Below are 13,913 nucleotides of genomic sequence, written 5' to 3'. Positions count from 1 at the left end.
TGTATGATCTTGCTGTTAAGCATTATTGTACTGCCCTTTATTCACCCCAAGCCAACGGTCTATTGGAGAGCATGAACCATATGGGTAAAGCCAGTGCTCAAATTGCAGTGGAGAACGGAGTCTCTTTGAGGGTGGTGCTCTGGGAGAAACTCTGGGCGCATCGGAACACTCCTAATTTGATAACCAAGATATCTCCTTTTCAGTGTTTGAAAGGGAGTTTGGCCGGGAGTAAACTTAACCCATTCTGGTTAGATTTCAAGAAACATGCAAAAGGGTGGATCCTCAGGTTGTCAAACTCCATAAAGCAGAAATACAAGAGACAATTTGATGACAGACATAAGGTGCGGGCTCGTGAGTGGAAGGTGGGAGGTACGTGTTTTTTTTATAAAGAAGCCTGTCTGATCACCAAAGGGCAGATCTACATTTCTGGGTTTGAAACCCATAATTCAAGTGAAAATAAATGTTGTGGTTGTGGATGATAGGAGAGTGTGGCGTATGTCCCGCCTGGCCAAGGATACAAGCAATGATGGGCATGTGAGAGCCTGTGGCCATGTGAGACATGATGAAGATGGGTATGTGAGAGCAGGTGATAATGGGCTGGTGAGTACAAATAACAATGATGATGACCAGCAGGGCTCTTCCACAGTTAGAGGGGGCATCTGGGAAAGGGTGCTGAAGGAAGACAGTAGTCCAAATCAAAGTGGAAATCGCTGCAATCATCGTCCCAGCAAGAGACCTAGACACCTGAAAGATTACGTGTAACATGATTACTGTGAAGTCTTCTCTTTAAATCTATAAGACCGCTTTACATTTTTATTTGTATATAGAGCTTAGTCAATTATGTTGTAGAAGATTTTAAGCTTTTAGATTAGAAGTGTTATTTTCCAATATGCCATTCATTTTCCCTATTGCAAATTAATTTGCACTTCAGTTATTTATTTGATTTGCTAAATTAATTTTTTTGCCATTATGCTCAAGTTTTCAGTTCATGTTGGAACATAACCTTTATTCCTGTGTTTTCATTAAAAGGGAGATACGTTGTAATCTAATTTACTGCAGTGTAGAACCATGGCACTTATATGTTCCATATGAAGTCCTGAGTCTATCATGGTTACAATAGAACTGTAGGTGGGGAATTGAGAGTTGACTTTTGAAGAGAAAAGAGCTAAGCGTTGCTATGTGCTACATGTCGGTGGTTATAAAGAAGACTGAAACTTCCTGCAGTGTCAGATGTACTCCTTAACAAATTATCTCACTTTGATGTCTGAAAAGTAAATACCAAGCTCCCTCAGAAGATAGAGCCTGACATTTGACCACTGTCGTTGAATGCACAGCAAATATGACTAGATAAGGACAAGATTTACAGGCCTGTTTACAGAAAAGGAGCACTGTGGAAGAAAACACTAATCCGGGTATGCTCTACGAGAAGGGTGAACTCAACTGGATAGCCTAAAACAAACCGAGCCAGCAAATAGAAAGCAAGCAAATGTGAGTTACAAACCACAAAGCCAATGTCCAGCAATGGGAGGAATGCATTCCAAGGGAAGCTTTCCAAATGTCCCCAAGGTGATATTAGTAAACCAGACGGCTGGGATGTCTGGTAGGCTTTGACCTAAAAAGGAGCTCTTAAAGGAAAGCTGTGTCCCTTCAGTAATTGCAGCCTTTTAATTGGAATGTAAGAAAGGGTCAGGTAGCCCTTATTTCAAAGTTAGACAGATATAGAAATGTTTCTTTGAAAAATAGAGCAAAGATCGAGGATATGTGAGCACACAATAAATGTGAAATGAACTAAGCTGAACTAACGCATTCTACTATCAACCTTTAATTAGGGATATTCTTGAATGCAAAGTCTTGTGTCAAGGACAGAATGGAGAAGTCACTGCAGTTTGTTGAGAGTGAGGGCAGGCTCTTATTTTACCCTTGGCTTTCACAACTCCTTTCTACAGTGACATATTAGCAGTGTGCAAAGGTCTGAAGTCTTTCTTGCACGAACCGCCCTTAATGGCAGTGAATAGTACAATTACATTAGCGTGGTTTGTAAATGTGGGTTCTCACATTAAAATCAGTTCTTTTAAGCCCCCTTTAAAGTTCTTTCTGTTTTTTAAAGAGATTGTCAGCACCGATCAGTTCCAAAGTTGCTAAGAAAACGTTTTTAAAATTAACTAGTGGGAAAATGGCCTATCATTTTAAATGGTGAAACTACGCCAATGCTTAGACATAGGAAGATAAACTGTGCAAATCACGGAGTGCGCAATATTCAGCCTCTACATGAGACTTTGCTTGTGTGATTAAAAATATTTTACAGGTATCAGTGTCCGTGGCATCTAGATATGCCATGCAGTAATTTCACGATCAGCGGCTCAATTTTGACCCAAACGCAGATTATTAATGTTGGGCTTTAGAATTAACCAGTGGCACACTTCAGAAGCCCCTCATGTTAAGCAAAAGGATGATGAATATCCTGAAATGTAAAATGGCTCCTAGATATACAGCTTCCCTAATAGAAGTGGCTCTATTACCAACAGCTGCCATTTACCCAAACCTCTAAGCCTGATAATATGAAACTTGTGCACACATGGGGGCCTAAAGAAACTGAATATTCATGTAATGCGTCACTTCTGGCATAGCTAAGCTCCCTAAGTAACATGGTTACTTTTACCCTATTTAACTGTACTCGATTTGCAGGCCTGGGGTGAAAGGAAAGCTGGGTGGCCCTGGCTAGGATTCGAGCCCGAGAGCTGCACATTTGAGCGACGAGTTTCAACTCATCCTGCAGGCTATCCTTATGCCATTGCCAAAAATGTGTGTATGGACGTGCCCAAATCATGCATAAAATGTGGAACATAATACACAAAGGTGTTTGCAAAGCACAAAATCCAGGTAGAAAAGCCCTACACCGCCCCATGTTTGTTTTGTGAAAATGGCTCTACTACTCCCATGGGAGAGATCGAAGAGCTAGAAAGAAGATGGACGACAGACATGGGAAAGAGTGGGGACAGCATGTGGTTGGAAGTACTGGAAAAGGACAACACTCTGGTTAGTTTCTGTTCGTAAAATCCTCTTACCTTTTTGACATTGCCACTCCCATTGGTGGCACTGGCGCCTATGTGAGCAGATCTGACCCTGGGCGTTTTGATGCCCGGGCACTGCTCTGCACTCTGCAAATTCGCTGCTGGCCCTGACTCCAAACAGAGGCAAAGCAAACAAGTTCCCTTTGAATGTATTGTATGCAAATGTTTTTTACATGGATTTCCTGAGACTGTGGCATGAATCCGGGTCTCCTGGGCTCACATCTGAAGCTCCTGATATGTGATCTGCAACCTCTTTCCTTCAGGTGAATGTAGTGCCTTCCCATGAAGATATTATCCCTAGGAGGCCATGCTTTATTATGAAAGTGAAACTGGGCGGGAGCTCGTGAACAAGGTGGTCAGTGTGCATGCGCACAGCTTCTTTGGTGTTCATTGGTCCGCTCCTCAATAAGGGCAAATATAGTATATTTTAACAAATGTATACACTAAGTAAGTGAAATTTGTTGGAAAGGACACTCAACCCAACTTAATGTTTTGTAAATTGTGAATTTGTTTTGACCGGTAGCACTGACGCAATGTGCTTTAATCTGCTCTAATTGTCACGTACGTGCCCAAAATCTTTAGAAGAGTACTAGAACAGGTGTCTAAAAGTAAGTTTTTAAGCAGGTCCCTCTAAAGCCTTGGATAGGTGTTAATAGTCTCCACACACAACAAGGTCTGTGCGGTGGAGTCGAGTTCAGTCCAGTCGTTTGGAGGTTGGAAAGGTCATTTGTGCGACTCCCATATTGTGCAGGCCCACATAGGGTACCCATCCTTGCTTACCCAGAAGGACTTCCTTATGCATTCTTACAAAACTTATTGGCAAAGATCTTTTCCTAATTCTAATTTGTGTTCTAGTTGCAACATAATGTCTGTAGGTTCTTTTTGAGGTGGCAGCTCTTATGTTTAAACTGTGGTGTGCATACTGTCAGTGCAACTGCACCATGTGCACATGTGCACATGTGCACCCTGCCTTTGAGAAGGTGCCACAGGATGACTATAGGTGCCTGCAGACTACACTAACTGAGCGATACGTACACCCCTTAGTCCATGAAGGTGCACCTTCGCCTCTTCCATGCAGCGGCACACAGTGAGAGTGTAGCGCTACCTGGAGACTTGTTTGCCTTAATTTGTGCAGAATGCTATTGGTTTGCACATAAATGTAAACAACCTCATATGAGCATGTGCTTTTTATACATTGGCCCCAGGAGTAATAAAACATATACACTATTTCAAATTTAAATAAAATACAAAGCCTAGTTGAATATGATTTGCTGGCCTGTTAAGGTGATGATTCTTTGTACTGGACCACTCAGGGGATAAGTTCATGTTACAGATTTATCTGTAAGCTTTTCAGGACTTCACAGGTCCCTTGCTCAAATAAGAACGAACTGTGATAGCAAACACTCGTTTCATCACCAAGATATGGAAGGTGGAGAAATGGAAAGTGGGAGTTTGGCCTGTCATGTCTGAAGTTTAGCATACACTAGGAATGCACACTTTTCTCAGGCTAATGAAGTGTTCAACTTTTCACCTTTGAAACAGATAAATAAGTTGATTGGAAAAGGCTGTCTGAAAGTGTTTTATGGTGTGCTGGAGTCATTAATGGAATGTATGTGCTGAACATGATTGATATTAGCCATATACTCTCACAAGTATGTTTTGATAGTTACTTGGATATTATTTCTGTTTGAGTATATTCAGTGGGATAAAGGTGCTCACATTCCACTTCTCTCAGATCCATTTTGCCTAATGAGGCAGGGCAAATGGGTGACCAGCTTTTATTTCAACCTTCAATCAGAGAGTGGTAGTTACATACAAATGTAACCGCTCACCGTGCTAATTCTCCCCATTGACCAGTACAGACCAAGGACCTTGTTTAGAGATCGGACAGGGGCATAGCTATAAATAGCGCATCAGGTGCAGTGCCAGTGAGGCCCTAAGCCCTGAGGGACCCACAGTTAAATCCTTTGTGGAAAGATTCTTCCTCGGTGGAGAATATGCCTGCAGAATGACTCTGCCTTATTATTTCTTGGAAAAAAGGGAATTTCCATCCATTGGACCCTTCTCCAGAAATCTGAGCATTTTCTGTTACCTCCCAACTCTGAACCAGGACCTCAGTTGCTCTCTTGTGAATCCCTTATATGAAGCATTACATTCAGTGAACGATTTAGGTCTGGTAGAAGATTTCTAATTCACAGTCTTACTACTCATAACAAATGGCTTCTGCAGTTTTTTGCTTGGGCCAGTTGCTCTTTGGAAACCAAGTGGAGCACAAGTGATAGATTGTGTAAATCAATTTAAAGAAATCTCATAACAAGCCATGGTCAAAGTGTAAGTTACCTTTAGGTAAGATATTCACAATGTATATCTTCTATAGATGGACAAGGTCCCTCCAGGATAAGCAGGAAAGCATATTTATATTTTTGTATTCACTAGTATGTAGGGTTGTGTTGTGGGTTTTTTATAGCCTATCACTAAAATGTCTGGTATGCTAACACCCTTTATTGTTGTGATATTCTTCATTATCAATAAGTGGTATATTGCCATTTATTTGTTATATTTTGTATTGTTTATGGCTGTATCATATTAGAAAATGCCAGCCAGTCTTACAATAGACCAATGTATTGTTTAGTTTAGAAATTGAGTGTATTTGATAATGGTGAGCTAGATCCTGTTAGTTATCTATGCTGGAAATTATTCTTTGGGGTTGTGTGAGCAAAATGACTTTGTTGTTTGTTTTATGCTGGAAGGGTAATTGGTTGTCCATCGTTCAGCCTGGACTGACTCTCCAGTTTGGAGGTATCTTTTCCAAATACGCAAAGTTGATGCAGTTTTGTGTGTATGTGCATGTGTTACATTTAAGTTCATTATTTTAGAATGATGTTGATTGGTGAACACAGATGTGTTTTGGATGTAGCAAATGTTTAACAAACTATATGGCTTGTACCTGTGTTGTGCACGTGACTGTGCCACGGGCTTTGTCTTAAGCCGACTCTTGTGTGAAGCCAGGTCTAAATATAACTTATTATGGGTATGCTGTTGCAATGGCAGATGCTTAACAAACTGCATGCTTTGGAGCCACCTTGTCCGCATGATTGTATCAAAGGTTGTGTCGTATGTGTACCCTTTTCTGTTGTGAATAGAACTTAATATGGATGTAGTGTTGAGGTAGAAAATGCCTGTACAATGTGTTGTGTGCATGGTATTGTTGGATTTTGTGTCTAATGTATACTGTGGAGCAGAATGAAATGTAAATACAACTTGTCAAAGATTTGCTGTTGGTGTAGCAACGCCTAGCTATCTATATTGCATGGAGTAATGTTGTGCTCGTGAAGATACCAGGGTTTGGGCTTTTGTTTCCTGTTGACAGTAGGTTATACTCAGGTTCTGGAAGTTTTCATTGACTGTGGTCAGGCAAATTGATGTCAAAGTATTTGGTTAAGTATATCTGTGCATCTTTGGAGTAATGTGACATGCCTGGCCTACTGTTGTGTGTTGAGAAGCCCTGTGGGAGGGAAATATACAAAGAAGCAAGGCAGGCATTGCAGTTATAGATGCATAGTTCCCATAGCTCTCATTTAGTTTCCATCAAAACATTGGTAAATACTTAAAAGGTAAATGTTATGTTACTTGTCCTTTCACTTGAGGAAAGACAAAATATGTGTAATTTTGATCATCCACACAGAAGATTTTAGGAGCAAAATTGATTAGCAGGCCATGTGATGTGCCACATCGTAGCAGCTTGGAAGCTGTTCATGGAATAGTACTGAGCTGCTTATTGGCTAGAGCACTAATGCAGGTGACGTTTGTGCCACAGAATCTTTAAAAAAACCCTTCTATAGGTAACGTAAGTTCCATACATACTGGTACAAGTAGTGACGTCCACGGCTCACCTCTTCATTACTGCAAGATCTTTTCATTGAAAGAATGGAGGTTTACCATCTCTCTCCTAACTATAGGGAGTCAATTCCACAGTTTAGCCCAGGTACACCTCTCTTATTCATGAAACTGCTAGGCTCTGCGATTAAGGTTTCTTGACTACCAGCACGTGAGATATGCTTTTGAATTGGTAGTTTGCCTCCATTTTCTTATGTCTTCACGCGCATCAGCATAGTGGTTTGGAAATTGAGCTCATGGAGCGGCGTTTCTCCTTGAGGAAGGAAGGAGTAGCGGCCCTCTGTTACAATACACTCAACCCTCACAGCCAGTAGGGATTGAGGAAGTGGACTCAGCTGCAGCCGCTAACCCTCCTCCTTCCTTGCCTTTGAGTGCGACCGCGCCGCTACACCTGGACTCCTCTCTGTCCTCTTTGTCTTACGAGTCCATAATTGAACCAGTGGCTAAGAAGAAAAAACCTGGAGGGAAGCAGAAATCAAAAACTTTGAGGGGGTCAAGAGCGAAAAAACCTGCCCAAGACCTCCACTCCCAACGGAAAAAGACTCTGCTGTGGGGATATGCGACAACACAATAGCAAAATTGGGACAGCTGGTCCTCACGCTACTTAACCTGTTAGTCTCCAGACTGGGGAAGATTGAGGAGAAATTAGACCTCTTCGTCAACAGTAGCCCTGTTTGTAACCCTCGAGAATGGCCCACCCTCCTGCTCTGGGACAAGCCCCAGGGCATTCGTGGGTTCATATTAGGAAGGCCAAGGACCAAAGGACGGTGATCTACACAACCTGTTCAGTCCCCTTGACATTCCCCAGCTCACTCTTCCCACCTCCTTGATCCTGTCACTGGCTTGTGCAAGTAACAGCTCCCGGGGGAAAACCGTATTGCCCACTCGTGAACCCCAGGCTAACTTAAAATAAAAGGATTAAGCAAGAGGCCGGCAACTGAGGCAATCTCGAGTCTAGTGCCTCCACCAGCTGGCAAAAACCAGACGCACACATTAGACCTCCCCCCAACAGCCCTACGATGTGTCCTGGTCCTGGTCAACGTACCTCCACGGAGTATGGGCCAAAGGGAGTCGACAGACCAGCTAATGGCAAACGCTTTATATTGGTTCAATAATCATATTAAAGGTTATGGCCCGTGTGGTAACAGACTGGACATCCATATCATCATGGCTAGGTGGCTTGGATGGGTGGGTCCCTCTCCCAATGAAAAGAGGTAACTGTGTTGTTAATTTTAATAATCGCCATGTGGTAAGAAACCTGTTGTGGGCCTGTACAAACGCCCTCCCCCGCTCAATACACAGATCATTGTCTCCCCTCTAGGACATTTCTACAGCCCTGCTCCACTCTCTCGCTGTCATAGTTAGAAGGCACCAAATGACCCATAATGTCTGCCTCTACCGGTAACATGACATCCTCCTATTTTCTCCAGCTTGAGGTCGAGGTTTTAGTCACAGAACCAATTTGCTCCCCTGCTTGACCTAGAGTCCTGTGACGGACTAAACAAGGGGGTGAAATTGGTGTTCCACCTAGTTTCAATGATCCACTAAATAGCCTGGTAGCATTGACAAGTGAGGACAGGCTGACAGCAAAGAAGGGGGAGAAACTGTCAAGTTAACCAGTACTAACCTGCCAATAATTAATCCAGGACTACCGGCCCCTGAGGACCAGATGGGCAAACAAAACCGAGGAGTGCAAGTGGCTACATGGAACGTTGCAGGTCTTGCATACAAGATGGCCAGAGTTAAGTGGGCATCAATATGGCAGGACTGAGCTATAATGTGCTTCCTGGAAACCTGGGCATTAGGGCCAATATTTTTCAATGGCTACCGAACCTTTCAAACCCATGCAGTGCCCTCCTTGTCAGGCAGAGCCAAAGGGGGCCTGGTAACCTTAATTTCTAATACTCTAGCTATTAAGATTATTAATTTTGAACACTCTTCCCCCTATTTCCACTTTTTATCCAGCAAGCCTGGATATTGATAAATTATTACAAAAATAACTTTGCTGGGAGCATGGCGTCGATTGTGGACTCACTGAAAAAGGTACTGGCAACTTTTATTAGGGCACTCTCATTTAAGGACTTTAACATCTTATGGCTAGGGGATTTTAATGCCCAACCTTGTTCTTTTGCACTGGGAATCGTTTGTGGTTTGGTAGATATGGAAGGAGACCCATTGGTGCATTTCATGCATCACGATTATGGGAACACCGTAACCAGGCTTTTAGCCTCAAGGAACTTAGAAGTTTATAATAAAATAGTTCCAGCTGGAGGAGGTCTTGAAACGACTCTTTCGAGGCGAATCCTATTTTACCATATACTTCATAGTTGCCTCTACTAATTGCAGTTTAAATATTCTCCACACCGACATCATCCCATCCTACTTTAGTGACCATGCATTATTATCTCTTGAGCTGTCTGGATTAGGACTACTTCCCCACCACTTGTACTAGAGCCAATCTTAGCCAGGCAAAATGGCAATCAGCTTAAATGGGACACCATAGATAATAAGAGAATCATCCATCAGGTTGTTGATTGCCTTGTTTTTTCTGAAGAAGCTTCACGATCCCTATGTCTGCATTTGCATAGCTTCATTTCTCTGGGCTTGCAAGCGAAGGAGGCATTTTGTTTAAAATGGACAATTGTGTAAATCTTAAAGTATCTTTTTAACTGAGCGTCCAATACATTAAGAAACTACTTAACTGAACTAGGCATGATACTACATATGAATTTGTAGAATACATATAAATTGTTAATGATCGGTATACGATTCGAAGGATGGTTTTTACTTCTATTAATTTTTAGTTTTTTATAAATTAACATATTCATTGAGTGTGCGTTGCATGTTACTTGGATATCCTACTGCGTATTTTGCACAAAGTTTTGAGATTAACCTGTGACTTTTCTATACTTTAATACTGTCAACCCGAAGCGGCTCTGAGTCAGACTTTGTAACACTCGTTTTTATCCACTAGTTTTTATTAATTTGTATTGTATTAAGAAAGAAGATTTACTGTTATTTACGTATACTTGAATGATCTATTATTCTAATCTAGATAGAATAAAGTTATTGAAATGAAAAATGAAATTATCCCATAGTTATTCTGGGTTTGTGTGCCGAAGCAGAAACCGGCCCTCCAGCGCACTCATACAGTGCATCTGTAACTAGTGGATATAAGGCTTATTAGAAATAGCAAGACTTTAGAATGCATTTTGACAGAATACTGTAATGGCCTGATTTTTGTGGTCATACACTGTACTTTACCCTTGTTATGAAGGTTCTGTGGCATGTTTGATGTAAGTTGGATTGTGAGTGGGCGAGCATTCAGCTGGAGGCTTTTGGTAGCCGATGAGGGGAAAGGTCAGGGTGAGGAGCATCAACTTTTGGTGGGTGCTATAATTGTACCTTTATCTGAAACCTAGCTTATACTTCTAGAATGCATCTTATTCAAGCAACTTTTTTTCTGTGTGGACATTGCTTGATTTATCAAATACACTACATGACCAAACTTGCACTTTAAATTCAAAGTTCCAAGATTAAAATTAGTTTTTCTTGTTTTGCAGCAGAAGCAACATTCATGAAGGTGATCATCTAATTACATCTTGGATAAGAACATAATAAGAGGTTAGTAAATATGTGACGATTCCTATAGTTTTTCACTGGGAGTTCATGCAGCACAGCACTTTTATAACAGCTACTAAAATAACCCTCCAAAGAGACTTTGTAAAATGATTATTTATCAACATGTTTTATATGCTAGTAACTCACGCGTTTGTTACTTGGATGCCCTGTACGGTTGTGGTTAATACGTTGAAAGCATTGAACTGCAAAGAGGTCAGGCAAAGTTCTGTTGGCAGAAGTTGAAACATTTATGGTTTGTTTTCTCTTGTTGAGGTTCTGTTGACAGTAGGTCTATGCCTCTGCGTCCCAGTTGGTGTATGTCAGTTCTCCGATAGGACCATCCAAGTAGGCTAAAGGCCGGAAGGCGGCCTGTGGAATTTAAATTCAGCAATTTATATTAAGCATTTCCTCAATCGTAGTTGTATGTCATAGGTTCTGCTGGAGGCGTTTGTTATTCATACTCATCTCTTGAGTTGAAGTTTTGTAATGGCTAGTCTGACTTTTTGAGGTGTGATGCTTTTTTGATTGTCTTCTTCTGATTGAAGGCTGCCGAAAAAGGAGCGAAATATACCATTTCCAAATCCTTTTCCTGTTATTGAATATCCTTCAAGCCCCATGCCAGGCTTTGCCAGGCTTTGCCATCTCACTGCAAAACCACAGAGGGTGTATCCTAGGACTCTATTTGACTAAGTCTCCTGTGACTACTTTAGCAAACGTTATCTTGTCACATTTTCATTGATGACCAATAACTCCTCAATGTATTTACAACTTGTAAGAAGAGACTTGTACCTCAGCACAATCCCTCTACCCAGTTGTTACCTATCTACCCAGTTGTTACCTTGTCACAAGCCCAGGGTTGCCTCCCTGACCTTTTTTACTGGCATGACCAGTATTTGAATGTCCCACTCAGCCGGAACAAACATTAGGAAAATCACCAAAGCCAGTATTTTCCCCTTATTAGCGCATACTTAAAACAGTAATTATGAGAAGAAACCACTTAAAATATTTTCTACGCCTGCCTCAATGACCATGGTTGATAATTAAAGTAAACAAATACAGAAAGGCCATTCTAAAAATGAAAAGAGACGTTTTTATTTCAAGTTCTATTTAAGTATAATGTCCAGGTGTTTGCAGAACCTTAAAACATGAACAAATGGTTGATATATTTTTCCTTTGAAAGGTGGCAACCCTACCCAATTCCCAAACGCTAAACCTTAGCCACACTCTTATCCTTACCCGCAACTTTACGTATAACCCTACTCTATCCCTATACTAACTCTAAGCTTAACCCTTCCTCTAACCCCATCCCATACTTTTACCCTTATCCTGTATTTTTAACATATAGGGACTGATTACATGTTCAGTGGTTCACAGGACAGCCAAACCTGTGGTGGCGGTCCGACCACCACCACACTGTGGGGCCGACCACAGTATTCCGACTGCGGGGGTCGTACCACTACAAGACGCCGGGATTAAGGATCCTGCTACTCCGGTGGTCTGCAACCGGCTGAAATATCGTGGCAGTGCCGCTGCCGGTACCGCCAAGCATATTACGAGTTTAATTTTTGACGCCCTTTTCATGGCAGTGATCCCACCATGAAAAGGGTGGCGGAAGGGCAACAAAGGGGACCTTAACAGGGCCCCCTACTGGATTTGGCCCAGGGGGTGCATGCGAGGGGGCACATGTAGTGTCCCCCTGAATATGCACCCCCACGTGGACGATGTGGCATTTATGACTGCAGTGTTCTGCATTATAGGCTCTTCTATACGCCTTGCAGAATTCTGCAGTACTGCACACCAGACAATGATTTAACTCCTGTTCTTGCGGCCAGTTGCACCACAGGTTTGGGGGTCCTCCAGCGGACGGTGGAGGACCGCTGCCACTGTAGGGCCACCAAACTCGTAATCAGGCCCAAAAATAATTGAAAGATCTCTAGCTTTTGCTCTATACCCTCAGGAGTGCCTGAGTTTCAAAAAGCATTCTCTCTACAGCCCTCTCACCATGGCTTTTTTGTCTTCTGTCCACGGTTTCAAAGAAGGCTAAATGGAGGGTTGTTCGGCAAAAGGAAACAAGGGAGTAGAAGGGGGAAATACATGATTCTATTCCTGTGGAAAAGGAATATGAGGTTTTCTTGGCCCTTCTTTTAATTCTCCTTTTCCTTCCCCTCAGCAATATCTTCTGTACGAAAGCTAACTGAAGGTATATCATTCCATGAGGCTAATCTACAATTTTTACTTTTCAATCGGATCTGAAGACAGTGCTGTATGTTGTAAAGGAGAGAAAAGGGCAGGAAAATCCCGTTCAGTTGAGACTGTCCAGATGTGGTTGCTAAGCATAGTTCAGTATTTGCCAAAATGCATTTATTATTTCTGAACCTCCTCTCTTGAATGCTTACACATTAAGTGCACTTTGGAGACACTCTTGGACTGGTCTCACCAAGACTGGCTCATATACTTATCAAGAAGCTGAGCCAGGAAATTTAACTGATCGAATTGGATTCTGCATTTGTACTGTCTGTTATGGTCCCGCCATTCAGGTTGTGAGTATAAAGACTGTATAGTTAGGAACAGTTAGATAAGACCTATGCAGTCACATATTTCAGCATTACACCTTTTCACACCTTTGGCTTGAAGTCTACTTTGAGATGTCATTCCCTTATTGCCTCTTTCTTTGACACTGTATTCATCACCGTTCTTCTGGTTCAGCCAATAATTTTGAGTTGCATTCCTAGTCAATAAATGCATTGGCACAGTGGAGATAGTCACTTTCCCCCTTTATTTTGTGTTTGTAAATTCTACTGCCTTCATTACATTTCTTGAGAGCAACAGTATCACTTATCCGTGGTGTTTATATTGCATGTTGGATTTGTATCAGTTCTTTATTTTCTTTTGCCAGGTTTTATCCACTAAAATCCTCCTAAGTCGATATACCGGTTACTTGGATATCTGTAGTGTTCATATTACTCCTAAAGGTTCACAGAGTAAATGCTTACACTCACAAAAGGACGTTACACTGTAGGCATTTTGTAGTCTCACATCTGATTCCAAAACTCCAGGTCATTCAACCTTTCTAGTGTAACCCACAAAGCACGGTTCAATCATGTGCTAACATTAGATACGTAATTACCTATATTGCAAATCCAGCTAAAATGAATGAACCAACTGTAATTCCATTATTTTCTTTCATGCCAACGAAAAAGCCTTGGTGGGGTACGCTGGCCTCAGAAGGTGAAATCATGTCAAAAACACATGAATCTTCCACATTCAAAGCCTGGCACTTGGTGAAGCCGTCGAGCACTGTTACTAGGTTGGATCACACCAGAG

The 13,913-nt window shown here is 41.8% G+C and overlaps 1 protein-coding gene across 1 annotated transcript in view; it reads left to right on the top strand.

The window, feature by feature from the left end:
- Window positions 1-13,913, top strand: part of PPP2R3A (protein phosphatase 2 regulatory subunit B''alpha) — a 1,303,908-nt gene that overhangs the window by 285,581 nt on the left and 1,004,414 nt on the right. Inside the window, exon 4 of the mRNA XM_078665893.1 lies at window positions 10,532-10,592. The gene's annotated coding sequence lies outside the window, so the exon portion shown is untranslated. The remainder of the gene's footprint in view (window positions 1-10,531; window positions 10,593-13,913) is intronic.

This window comes from Lissotriton helveticus, chromosome 11 (genome assembly GCF_964261635.1).
Source record: "Lissotriton helveticus chromosome 11, aLisHel1.1, whole genome shotgun sequence".
NCBI classification, from domain to species: Eukaryota; Metazoa; Chordata; class Amphibia; order Caudata; family Salamandridae; genus Lissotriton; species Lissotriton helveticus.
Note: the sequence above shows the minus strand (reverse complement) of the source record. Positions and strands in the feature narration are given on the sequence as shown.